General features: G+C 38.6%; 1 long non-coding RNA gene across 1 annotated transcript; it reads right to left on the bottom strand.

Annotated features, from left to right (window-relative positions):
• Positions 1 to 753: 753 nt before the first annotated feature.
• LOC137183702 (uncharacterized) lies at positions 754 to 13,395 on the bottom strand. Its single transcript, XR_010928522.1, has 2 exons — positions 12,504 to 13,395; positions 754 to 899 (listed from the first exon to the last, which is right to left on the bottom strand). It is a non-coding gene; the product is annotated as an uncharacterized lncRNA (long non-coding RNA).
• Positions 13,396 to 13,398: the final 3 nt, after the last annotated feature.

Here is a 13,398-nt window from a genome sequence, read left to right as displayed (position 1 = left end):
AATATCATGGCCTTTGAGCTTTGAGGCAGACATTAAAAGGTTGTGCAATAATTTGTTAGGCATTTAAATTGAATGATGATAATTTGGCATTTTTTTTGTGGAAAGTCACTGTCAGGAAAATTAATTTTGTGATTAAATTGAAATTATTTTATCTTGTATATTACATATGTATATCTTTTCTGAGAAAAACTAATTTCTGTAACATTGACAAAACAAATCTACATCAAAATGCATAATTATTAAGCTGAGAAAAAATATGTTTTGGTACAGTTTTGGGGAGATGTGTGTGTTTTACCTGTCTGGATGTGATCAACACTGTTGATGATGTGAAAATCAAAATTTATGGTATGTTTTTTAAATTCAGTTTATACATATCCTCTCAGTTGATGAATCATACTGCTTACTTTTGGTGTTTATCTCTTCATATTATCAGTATGGAGGCAATTAAAGCAGTTCTCAGTAACTACCACTTGTTTTGGCCTCAGCTGCAATCACAGTCGCCTTTTCCTCGACAACAGTCTACTGCGCTACTAATGTTGCTGTTTTCTGTTGGTTGAAAGTCTTTGCGGCAGAGATGACGTGAAATAAATTCTGGCTTTGAGAGGTAAATCTCTGCAGCGCTGGGGGACTGCAGCTATTCTCTCTCACCTCGCCACTTTTAGCAGACCGTGGCTGATTTCCTTCCTTGCGTGACTCCGGAGTGTAAACACACAGCCAGAGTGACTCATCACTATTTCTCACTTCCATGGTCTGATATAAACACATGAATGGGTCAGGGGTCATTTTGGGGTGGTGAGTGGGTGGGTGGGGGGCCAGTATGTCTCCCCATAAGACATCTTCCATTCTCCAAAGAATTCACAGCTTCCTGTGGCCAAAGCCGCACGCCTGCCCACTCCAGCCTAGAGGAAGGAGAAAGAGAAACACAGTTAGAAATAGAGAAAGAGAAGGACAGACAATTTGGGTGATAGATGACCTTCTTTGCTAAATGGAAAGAATGCAGTCGTGATGAGCCTGTATCTCTTTTCATCCAACAGAGCACCCAGACATGACAAGAAAAATAGTGATGGCTGGAGACAAGACGGAGGGGATAATGTTGTGTTCAATTGTGTGACATAAATTCACTTCATTCAGTGGCAAATTGATTTATAAGTCATGAAAACTCTGTTTATATGTGCCTGCCAACTTGTCTTTGGGGCTGATTGGCACTATGTTAAAATGGGATGTCTAAGAAAGTCCTGATCAGCACTTTGCCCTCTTGAGCCCTCCGTTATTGCAGGGTAGTGGAGGTGGAAGGGAGGGATAGCTACTTCCTTTCAGGCCCCAATCTGAAAAAGGGCCAAATACAGTCCAACATCAATCACTGTGCACTCCACAGCTTTCCCAGTACCATTGTTATAGAGCAGACCAACGGAAAGAGGCCGGTAGCAGGTGGAAATAAAAAGCCCTTTGACAACTATAGGGTAAGATTCCTCCCAGGATCATCACAACATTTACACAAGCCAAAGAGAGCAACGTCTGGCTGCCAGCACCAGTCTGGACACACACACACACACATACACACACAAATATTTAGTCAGCAACATTTTCATGTGCACTGATACATGATAACATGCAGCCATGGAGAGTCATAACAGGCACACAATGCTAAAGATAGAGACACAATATTTTAATCTGCGCACACACATGATGCAGTCATTGACATAAATATAGAGACATGCACAGAAAAGCAAAGACAGACAGATGGACACACACTCTCACATCAATATAATATCCCTCCTTCTGATATCATCACAAACACACAAAATTAGAAGTATGGTGTTGAGATAAAAAAAAGTGCACAATAATATTTGCAGGATTACTATTATTGAAATTACAAAATGACAAATTGTGGATTATTGCAATCAAATCTGAAACATTCCTTTGCAGACTGAAACATATAATACTTTTAAATAAATATTTTTTCATCAGGGATATAAAAAAATATGAATATAAACAGATTATGCGCTCTGAATAGATACAAACAGCATCCAAATTTCCAGCATCCACCATCAACTCACAATAATAAAAAGTCATTCCTTATCACTCCTGACCTTAGCTCTTAGTGTGAACAGGAACTACTACTAGCTAAAGCAGCATGACTTTTCATTCTCAATAACTTTTTTTCATTTTTCACCACATTTTTTTGTGCAGTGCAGGAAGAGCTTGTTGCTCAGGTGTTATTTTTACCTCATGATCCATATGATTCCATATTGAAGCCTGGCACCTTGCACGACTTAAAAAAGACAAACTGAGGTTACTGACTGTCTTAAAAGTCAAGAGAGCCTTTTGTCAATAGATTTCTCATTTTTCAATCACAGAAACTTCAAACCAACTTTATTTTGTTCTGAGCCTCCTCCCATAATCACCAGTTTTAAAGAAAAATCATGCAATATGGCCCAGTGAAATTATGACTTATATTTTCCCACTGTTAAAACCTCCTGTTCTATTTCCCATATCCGGACCAGACCGTTAACAGTCAACCGACCATTAACAGTTACACAGCTTTTATCTAGACTCAGTTTAGACTTACATGAACCAAATATGAATCATGCTTTATTGTTTGATTAATTTAACTACGTGTTTAAGATATTGTTATTTTGTATATTTTGTGAGCAGCTAAACTTATTCATAAGGGGTATAAATGGCCATGTAAAAACAATTTAAAACAGAAAATGAAGCTGTGTAGATACAGATACAGATTTGTGCTTTGTGTTACATTGCAATTTTTTATTTTTCCTCTTCTTCATCCTTTGACTAGCCCTTCCTTCAAAGGTTGCATTGTAAATACTAGACGAGTACACTCAGTAGAGTGCAGATCTCTGCCAGGTGTGTACAGTCAAGATGGTGGAGAACTGGGTGATTTAACAGATACGGGAATTTATTCATGTTGTACTGCACCAAACTTTAGTGGATCATAACGCATCAGGTATGGAATTATGTGCTCCTCTGGTTAAAGGTGAGACCAAATTTTTCCATGGATGTCAGTTTTTGAGCCACGATAAAGGCCAAAATGTGGCCTGCAACAGAATATGTAAGCCTTGTTTTTAGCCTAGCCGATTGCCGGAAATACCTTTTGCTGTGTCATAACATATATCGTAAAATGGCGGGGACTGCTGAAAAGATGCAAGTCTAAGCTTTACAACAAGCTTATAAGGAATGGCTTTATAAAATAGATTTTTCAAAAATTGTGAATCACCGCAACCACGAGAGGTCCTTGAGCACACTGTCATAAATGTGCACAAAAAATATTAGCTGCAGACAGATATAAAGACACAAGGATACACACACACATTGACACGCACACACATGACCAAATGCATGATATCCTCCAGACTAACGCCTGGAGAGAGATCATAACAGCTACAGTATTTGTACCTCACTCATCTTCATCCCTGTCTTCTTCTTTCTTTCTCTGGCACTGCCCGCCGCACCCACCACATCTCCCCCTCAGCTGCACTCCTCCCCACTCTTCTCTCCACTTGGGATCGTAGGCTGAAACCTGGCAGAATAACTGTCACATGATGCCCATGCATGTGATGCTTCGCTGGGACCCCCCTCCACTCAGGAAATGCTCTCGGCCTTTTTCCCACCCTAGTGTTCCGCTGTGGAGAGCCGGGCATTACAACCGAATCCAGTTACCATCCCAAAGCATTCCTGACTGATTCCAACCACTGCTTGGCTATGGGTTCCCACAGACAACGAGAATATGCCCTAATTTCAAACCGGCTGAAGCACTGGGTATCAAGTTGTGAACTACCAAAGCTGTTTATGGCAGAACAGAGGAGTTTGAGCTCCACAATAGGCAATTACAATGCCCACTCATCCCCCTCCCCTTCATTCAATTTGTGGTTTGTCTGTAGGTGGGTTTGGTTGTGCGCAGATTAAAAATAGCCAACCCATTCCAGACAAAAACTGCGAGGGACATGGAACACACATTGCACAAATGATATCTCCCATTGTGGTGTACTGTTTGGGAATTCTTAATTGCTTTTTCCGAAGCAGCTTGCCACAGGAAAATCCCCCTTCAGAGTAAAGAAAAAAAGAGTTGGTGGGCTATGCGTAAACACCATAGATATTATGTAAACACGCATGTAAACACGTATGTATAAACCCATGTCGCCCCATCTGCACCCATCAAACTGCCATCAAGTCAGTATCAAAGGAGCTAACCTGCAGCAGAGCCAGTTGTGGCCTGCGCCTGCCCTCCCTCTCTCTTTTGTGTTCTCGACTGTGGTTTCTGCTTCAGCTCTTATTATTGATGTCTCTCCCTGCATCAGACAGACCATGATGGACTGGCCCTGGGAGGTGTTCAGGGTTGCAGGGTGGGGCACCAAACAGGCTCCCACTCACTGTGTGGGATGTCTGAAATCTCCCAAGAAAGGCAAAAGTAGAGCAGAGAGGAGTGGTGAAGCACAGTGCCAAGAAATCGTCTAAAGAAAAGTTTTTTGATATGTGTTTTCCAGTCTGTTTGTGTAAATAAAGGAGTGGATAGGAATATGCGCTGTTTTTGATTGTTATTAGTGAATGATAAAAGGTGGTCAGAGGTGTAGAAACCATGCCTGCTTTATACAATAATACAAAAACTGAATTCTCTATGAAACAGAAATGTACAGGATTCATTTAATTTAGAGTATTATCAGAGAATTTTACAATAAACTCGTGTGGAGAAATAAAAAAATATGGAAAGAGTTCAAAATGATCCAAAATTAAAACATTAGTAACACAGTAATTTAACAATTCAATAGTCTCAGCTCAGTATCACAGCTGTATGTGAAATAGTCATGAAATTTAATCTATAGATTCGTATACATGGAGACGAATTTTCCATTTTTTCGTGACACTCACGACTTTCAAAGAACCAAATTTCCATATTCAGAGGTGGCGGGTTGGGCGGTTGGTTAGATCCTAACTTGCAAAGAGCGGACGCAGTAGACTTGGAGACTGCTGTTCGCTTCCTGCTTCCAACCACTGACTGTATACAAATATGGACAACGTGTGTCCACTTCCTACTGCTGTGCAAAACTGAAGTCAAAATGTCTCGTTCTGGGAGCTGCCATCTTGTTTGTGTGACGTCATTTGGAGCCAGAATCTGCGCAGTAGATTCAGGCAGCAGGATCATGGACCAACGGGACACGCCCCCTCAGCCGTCCCGCAGCCTGATGGAGGTTTGAGAGTGGCTGTCACAGCTGTCAATCATGATGTCACACCCCCTTTTTTATACTGTCAAATAACTAATTAAAAACAAACATCAGCGTGATAAGAACGACATAAAATGACAGGAATCATCTTCATGAAAAATTTATTTGATGTGCACTTTGATTTTTTAGTTTGGCTCATGTCCCATCTGCTAACATTGAGGGGGCCAGCCAGCCACCAGGGGGCGATCAAGATGTTTTGGCTTCCTCTTTCGGGAGATGTCACGACATCCATTTTTATATACAGTCAATGCTTCCGACGCAAGTGTCACGTCTCCAACCGTGAGTCAGGACAGTTTTATTAAGAACTGTAACTACGATTGTCGTGGTGTTTACTGTTGACATGACTACGAAGGTTGTCTAACTTTAAGGAAATAGTAACCCACACCACGTTTCAAGTGATTACTTTAACCCAAACCATGACCTTTCCCAAGTGGTTTTTGTATCTAAACCTAAAAAACATGGTGCAAGCACTAAAGATACTCCCAGTTGAAATACATTAGTTTGAAAGTCGTGCTGAGTGTCAAGAACAAAATGGAAAATTCATGTCCATGTAGGGTGAATTCAGGTTTCTGGGACATCAGGTAAATTGGGACAGCATAAAAAGACAGCATTGTACTTCTGACCGGTAAGTGTAAGTCAAATCAACTGGTGCTGAGACCTTGCTGTGGAAACATATGACCAAAGTCACATGACATAATTCCTGTGACATCACGTAGGGGTGTGTGGTCAGCATCAAACAGAAAGTTGAAAAATTTGAATGACTATTACAAAGAATATTGTAGATGCAAATGATATACGAACATATATGATGTAATAGTGAACTAAAATAAATATATATTGTTTTGAAATTATGCTTACAATGTTTAAATAAGGATATTTTCTTGGCAGCATGTTTCAGATAAATTGGGACAATGTTAAAAGGCTATTGAAATAAAGTGTAGCACTAGTGTATTCATATAACCTGATAAAAATAGAGACCCACATCTATGTCAACACAGAACCACAGAGATGTAGCCTACAGCCAACTTTTAAGCAGATGGAGTAAGACTTTTAATGATTTATGAATGGACTTCAAATTGATGCTAATCCCCCAAACTGTTTGTAATAGTAGGCCTTATAATTTGGTCAAATTAGCCTTTCCCAATAATTTTCTCTGACAATGGCGAGCAATAAAGCTTAATCTAAATGTTGCTTAGTATGTTTAGTGTGCAAGTTGTGGCGTAACAAGGAATTTAGTCTAATCAAGCAGCAATGTGGGAGCCTGCAGATAAAGGTGTAGCCTACAGAGCTCTTGATCACTTTGTTTAATCCATGATGAATTTAAGGCCTATTGCAGAATAGAACAACACCCAGGAAACAGGCAGCCAGATCGAGGGAGGGAGTGCAAGGAACTGATGAACTGATGAAAAGATTATTTACTTCTACAAAATTATATTTTAAATAAATGTTTTTGAAAACGTTGGATTCTTTAATCACTTTAACACATTAGCCTAGCCTGTGGGGCCTAAGCCTATCTGTTGATTTAACAATCCATTAAGCTATCATGACGCATCATAATAGGCTAATGCATAATATCAAGTAACCTTAGACATACAGTATATTTAAGGTTAAGAAAAACAAGAAATCAGTTTAAAATATTCTTTGAAATATGTCATTAGGGTTGAAAGCAAAGGCCTACACTAATGAAACTGTGTCCCAAATGACCAAACATGTCACTGAAAAATAATTTTGTGTCAACTACAAGAAAATGGTCAGCCATGCTTTGTAAAAATATTATACACACTCCATTTCTTCACATAAAGAAAGTAATTCAGAAATGTATCATATGTTGGGTTATTTTTAAATTGCTGACAAGAGAATTACAAAACTGTCCCAATACAGCTGAATTCACCAACACAAATCTATAGATTGAATTTTGTGACTATTTCATGAACTGGGCTAATGTTCAATGTTAAGCTTAAATTAATTGAACTTTAAAAAAGAGATTTGCTCTGTGCTTTTTTCAATTATTTTGAAAACTACATACTAACACAAAATTGGGACAAACAGAAGCCTAAAAATTACTTGGTGTCAATTAACTTGATGATCAAACACCTGGGACAGCAATGAAAATAAGTCCAGGACTTTATTGTTCTGTCTCTGACAAAGTCTGATATGTTCTATTTTTACAGATATTTTAATAAACCAAATATCCTAAAAATCCATTTGCAGCCATGCCATTGTAAAACTTAAAAATATTCAAAAAGATTGTTGTAATTTCTAATCTAAGATAATGAATATTTTTGTTAAATTGAGGTTGAATACAAAGACAAACCCTCTATGACCACATTTATAACAACCTGCACTAACCTCACATTCAAGTCTGAACCTTAAAGTTCAAAGACACAATTTGCTCATATTTTTGTTGTTTTAACATTTGTCTCCTTTGGGTGTTTTGTCCTATTTTATACAGAAAACAGTTTGCCAACTTGCTGAAATACCAATTTGCTACGAACAGGTATTTAAAATTATGGAACATTTCCCTGTAAGTGCTAACCACATTTGGACAGTTTGGTATTTGTGAAACCTCTGGACCTGCCAAATCCTCCCCACTGCTGTCCTTCAAGTCAAATTATGTGGTACTGCCTATGATCACAAAATAAACCAGAAAGAATTTAACATATGCCTTTATTCTTTTTTTTTATTTCTTTATTATTTTTTCATTGTCTGAAAGGCACGTTTTCTTTTCAATAATCAACAGAACCCAATCTACTATAACATGTAACAAATAAGTGAACACTGAAATAAGAATATGGCAATCTGACGATTTGAGTGGGCTATCTTTAATTTGACAATACAACACACAGGGGACTGTTGCGGGAAGGCATGTGAAGTTTTACGGAGGAGGCCAGGGTTCTCACAATAAGGTCTACAGCAATGACTCATGTATTTTGGCAAGACGCTGGTTGTTTTTTAACAAAAATTAAATACTTTGTGTCAAATGATTCCAGATACAAACGGATGTAACTGCAGTGGATCTGGAGGATTTAAAGCAAAGATTTTCTTGAGTGGCAAGTTAGACACTGTTATCTCACCAAATATTCGATTAAAGTCACTATCAAATCAGCCAAGGCACTACCATGAATTCATTATTATTAATAGTCTGCAATATCCAAACATCACTGAAGACTCTCAGTTGTAATTTTATATTGTCCCAGTTAACGCAGGTGTGCAGGTGAGCCAAACAGGTGGGCGTACCTCCTTAATATATCACGACACGTGTAACCAACCAATGACAAACACCAACGTAACTCCAGCCAACAATTTACTTATTATACTTACATCTGTGTCAACATTATCAATATCAAAGTAAAGATACAGCAACGTATGAAAGAGTGTTCGGCTACATGTAGTAAATAAATAAAAACTTTGGTCCAATTTTGTTTCTGGAAAACCAAACCTAAAAAAACATAATTATGAGAGGTTGTTGAGGCTGTGTAACGAAGGTCCTGATTAAACTTGGATCATGTCATGTGAGGCTTTTTAAACCCACGCGTCCAACGATAACAGCACTGGAGTGAATGTCTGAGATCAGATTAATAGACGCCTTGCACAGATCAGCGGATCAGTACTTTCGATCTGTAATATGATTCGTTTCGGTGAATTAAAGTCTGTTGAGTCAGACAACATGGTCCACAGTGCTCATATAGCTGCAGCGTCAGGCTCAAGGGCACTTCGGCAGGACGTGTGCTTGCAGACGCTCGACTTGTCAGGGTATTCAATTTGAAGATGTTCTCATATTTCCACAGTGAGCATGGACATCGCTTTGAAATTGTTGTGAAAAGTAGCATTTACATATAAACATCTACTGTGAGGGATGCTGTGCAGAGGAACTACTTTCCTTTGCGCCTTTACGCACAACAAGGCACGGGGCTGATATCTCGCCAAGAAATTAAAAAGCCATAGAGCGCACTTCTCCTGCAGCTGATTACTTGAGAGGGTGGTGCCCATCAAATACACTTCAAATCCATGCAGCGACTCAATGCGCGCAATCAGCGGTCTGCTAGCAATCCCGTCCTTTCTCGTTCACATAAACACCACTTAAACGAAAATATACACGGCCACCTACAGCGCAGGGAAAGTGATGAGGGGGTGCCCACCTCGACATCACACTGTTTTCAATTAAAGCGACAATGCTAAGTGAAATATAGGCGACACTGCAGAGACAAAGAGCCAGAAAACCAATTAAGATGTTCCTGTAATATGACAAAAAACTGTCTCCAAACTTGTTTACTCTCAAAATTTGTAATCATTTTGATTTAATAGTCTGTGCGGATGAGATCAATATTTTTCATCATCAAATTTGTAATAAATAGCTTTATTAAAACCAGAGTAAAAATATATTCCTGCTTGTCTAGAATCCAATTAATATAAAGATAAACCAGCAGGTTTTCTTTTCTACTTTATTTTTTCCTGCGCAATATTGACGGTAAATCTGTGCATCAAAGAGTTGTTTAGGTTGCTTGCATGGTTGCTATCCACGCTTTCAATCCTACATAACAAAGACAATACATAAATAAAATAAAATCTTTGTATTATTATTTAAAAACTATATTTCTATCAAAATCCAAACCTTTGCATTGCAGGCCCTTTGATTAAGACCATTTGCAATTCCTTAATCCGCAATGTCTTAGAGTTTAAAATAGTTACTCCTACTCACTAATAATAATAATAATAATAATAATAATAATAATAATAATAATAATTAACAATTAAACTTTCAATCTAGACTTTCTCTCTCCATATTATCAGTTTAAGTTAAAGGTTTTGACAGATGACGTTAAATAATAAAAAGGAATTATAATTGTGAAAAAAGGGGAAGCTGATTGCTCTACTTTAAATGACTCTTTTCATATAATATAATAATCTTATCATTAAGATACAAGACTTGTATAAGATATAAGACTTGATAAAAGACTTGACGGAGAGTTTACTTCAAAACCTGATTCAAGTTCAAGTGGGATCGTCTCAGGGCCAGTTGATCGATAACTCTGTCCCACTGTCCTCTAAACAAAGTCCCTGCGGCCTTTAAGTGACCCTCTGCGGCCCTCTCTCAGCACCAGTGAGGGAAAATAGTTTATTTCACAGAGATGTTCGTTTGTAACGAAAACTTAATCCAAGTTTAATATCATTAAAATTCTCTACAACATTTTGTACGGAACATTTTGTATCTCTCTAACAGTTTAATCTGCTGTGTGGCTAAATCAGAAACTACTGACCGCTGTTGGATCTATATTACGCATGGTGTAGCTACTATTTGCCTATAATTGATCGTGACGTGACTTGTATTGTGCAAATATGTAACTTAATAACCCTAGAATAGAATTAGCTACAAGGCTGAAGGCTGAAGTTAAAACTCCAGATTCAAATAGTCTGTCTGACAATAATGTCCAGTTGGCCTAAATTTTTGGATTTCTTGGCCTTGTGATGTAATGTGTCATTGTACAAGAGTTCAAGTTCACTGAAGTGTGAATGTAACCAATAAGAAAACACATTCTGTGTACAGCTCTCCAAAACTTTGCTGCAACATGATTTGAGGGAGCAAAAATTGGTTTCAGCTCACTAAATAACGGTAAGACAGTCCGGAAAGCCTGTCAGGGCTGTTGCACTCTGCAGTGTACCTCCACCTAAGTGGCCGAGCATTCCTGAGGATGCAGCGCTGTCAAATATTTCATGATGGGACGTCATGGAAAAGTGCATGACTTCGTCTGCGATGGAGCAACTGGGAAGCTCTGACCTCGGGACTCAAGCCTCAGTAATGACGAACATAATCTGCCAACGACACTCTCATGGCAACTATTTCCTGCCTTTACGTAGGACTAAAATATTTTTAAAATCTGGAATAATCAATTTAAAGGGACTTTAGATAATGCAGGTAGTTTATGATGTTATGGGAACAGTTGTATTTCCGTATATTTCGTATAATGTTGATCATGAAAACTTCCATTTTATGTGTTGTAATAAAATATAACTGATTTTACTCCTTATTGGGGACAGAAGAATGCAGCAGGGAGTAGCGCATCACCATCCAGCACTGATGGTTTGCGTAAACATTAACCACGGGTGGACTTTGGATGGACTTGTAAGTGAAATATATATAGGCCTATATTATAACAAAGAAAGAATAACATGACATGGGGCGAATGAGTGTGTGAGAAAAAAAAAAGCGCCTTAATGGAATGAAGTCATCAGCCGTAATTAAATGCAGTGGGCAGAGAGACGACGGGAGCGCGCCTGCCCCTGGTGCGCGCTGGGTGGTCTGCTCCGCTGATAAATGTGTGGCCCTCACTCCAGGCGAGTGGCCGAGCAGGCACCGGTTAAAACAATACTTACATTCATTTATCCATGGGTTTAAATCTTCACTGCAACAGCAAAAACTAACAGTGGCACGTCTGTCACCTTTGGGTTGACAATGAAAATTTGACAATGAATTGTTTTCTCGTTTCCAGCCTGAAACAAAAAAAGTTGTTCTTGTTTTGGACTGAACAGTTATGGTAAACATCAATAATCCATTCTATATTTGAGTTATAGTTAATATAATTAATTATAATTGAATTTAAATACTCCTCCTAAAATTGAACACAAACATGCTGCCACATTGTTTTGCAGAAAATAATATCATAAGAGTTACTGACAACCTTTACGCACAGGCAAGAAAGTCGCCAGTCTCTAGTTTTACGCACAAGCATAAGCTGTGAAATTACAAAAAAATGTCCATCCACTACCTTCTCCAGTATTATATTCCATTATGTCAAAACTACGAGTGATCATAAGCATCTACTAGAAACAGTAACACCGGTAGAGATCAGAAGCACAACAGGCTTAACTAACTGAGCCCACGGAGAGGCAAAAGGTTGCAGGCTGCAGCTATCGAGATCTCCAGGGAACAATAAGAAACCTACTGTCAACAGTTTTAGGTTATGGACTGATCGTCTTTCAGTAGCCCTACACGGCTGTATAAAAGGAAGTAAATCTAACTATAATTAAGCCCTTCGACTTAGAAAACACAGACAGATAAACAAACTGATGCGCATCTTCTTTTGACTGAATTACAACTCATGAAAAACGTCCTGTAAAGCTTAAGGCATAATTCATTCTTCGTTTTTCTAATTATCCTGTAAGGTCCCATAACAGAAACTAAACATGCCAGGTTTTCCCAATATGGCACTAAATTAAAGCACCGACAATTCTGCTGATAATATTCTGACTGTAAACTGAAAATCTTACTTTCATTCTTGGATCATTCTGATGGTAAACTGCTGGCAGGAGTCGATCTCAAGTCCCCGTCCGAGTTTCTGTGCTCACAGCTCGGCAGAGCCTCCACCTCACTCCTCCAGCGTCCCTGCGTAAATATTATGACTGCATTACACAAACAATATTCTTGTGTAAAAACGTCCAACATCCACACAAGACGCCGCGAACACACGGGCATATCGCATCAGATTGAGTATTAGCTGATCTAACGGGGCTTTTGCTTGATTTTTTATTTAAAGAAGGCCAGGGAAAATGTTTACATTTTGCTGTATAAACATCCTGCCCATGTTCCTGTCTATCTTTTACAGAAATCAGGAGGGTGGTTTTGAATATGAGGGCATGTTCTTTGGCAAATGCTTTTCACACACTAAAATGTTTTATAAAATATTTCACAAGTTTAATAACAATGGACACATTGCCTAAGCTGTTTGTCGTGGTGGTGCACCCACCATATGGCTTGAAATGGAGAAATATTGCATTGCATTGAAGGTTTATGAATCTACACAGTTTATAACTCAGGCTCTAACACTTTATTCTCTGTTACATGTTCTAAAATAGAATAAAGTCATAGCCTATTTGAAAACAAAGTTATGAAAATCTAAAGGCTCAAGGCCCTGACCTGGATCAGTGGCGTGTGATCACATTTTCAGCTATTTGATTTTTACTGTGAAGCACATAATAAAGCTTTACATGTTATTACAGGCTATATGGGAGATATATTCCCTATTTCAATGTAAAGAAGAGAAAAAAACATTTCCCTGAAAAGTGAACGCACACAGATGTGCATGCTTACAGCCCACCACTGGAGTAGGAGGGAACTGGGCGGGTCCCAACATTAGGATGGCCAAGACATCCAGCTTCCAATGCG

This window comes from Thunnus thynnus, chromosome 1 (assembly GCF_963924715.1).
Source record: "Thunnus thynnus chromosome 1, fThuThy2.1, whole genome shotgun sequence".
Taxonomy (NCBI): Eukaryota; Metazoa; Chordata; class Actinopteri; order Scombriformes; family Scombridae; genus Thunnus; species Thunnus thynnus.
Note: the sequence above shows the minus strand (reverse complement) of the source record. Positions and strands in the feature narration are given on the sequence as shown.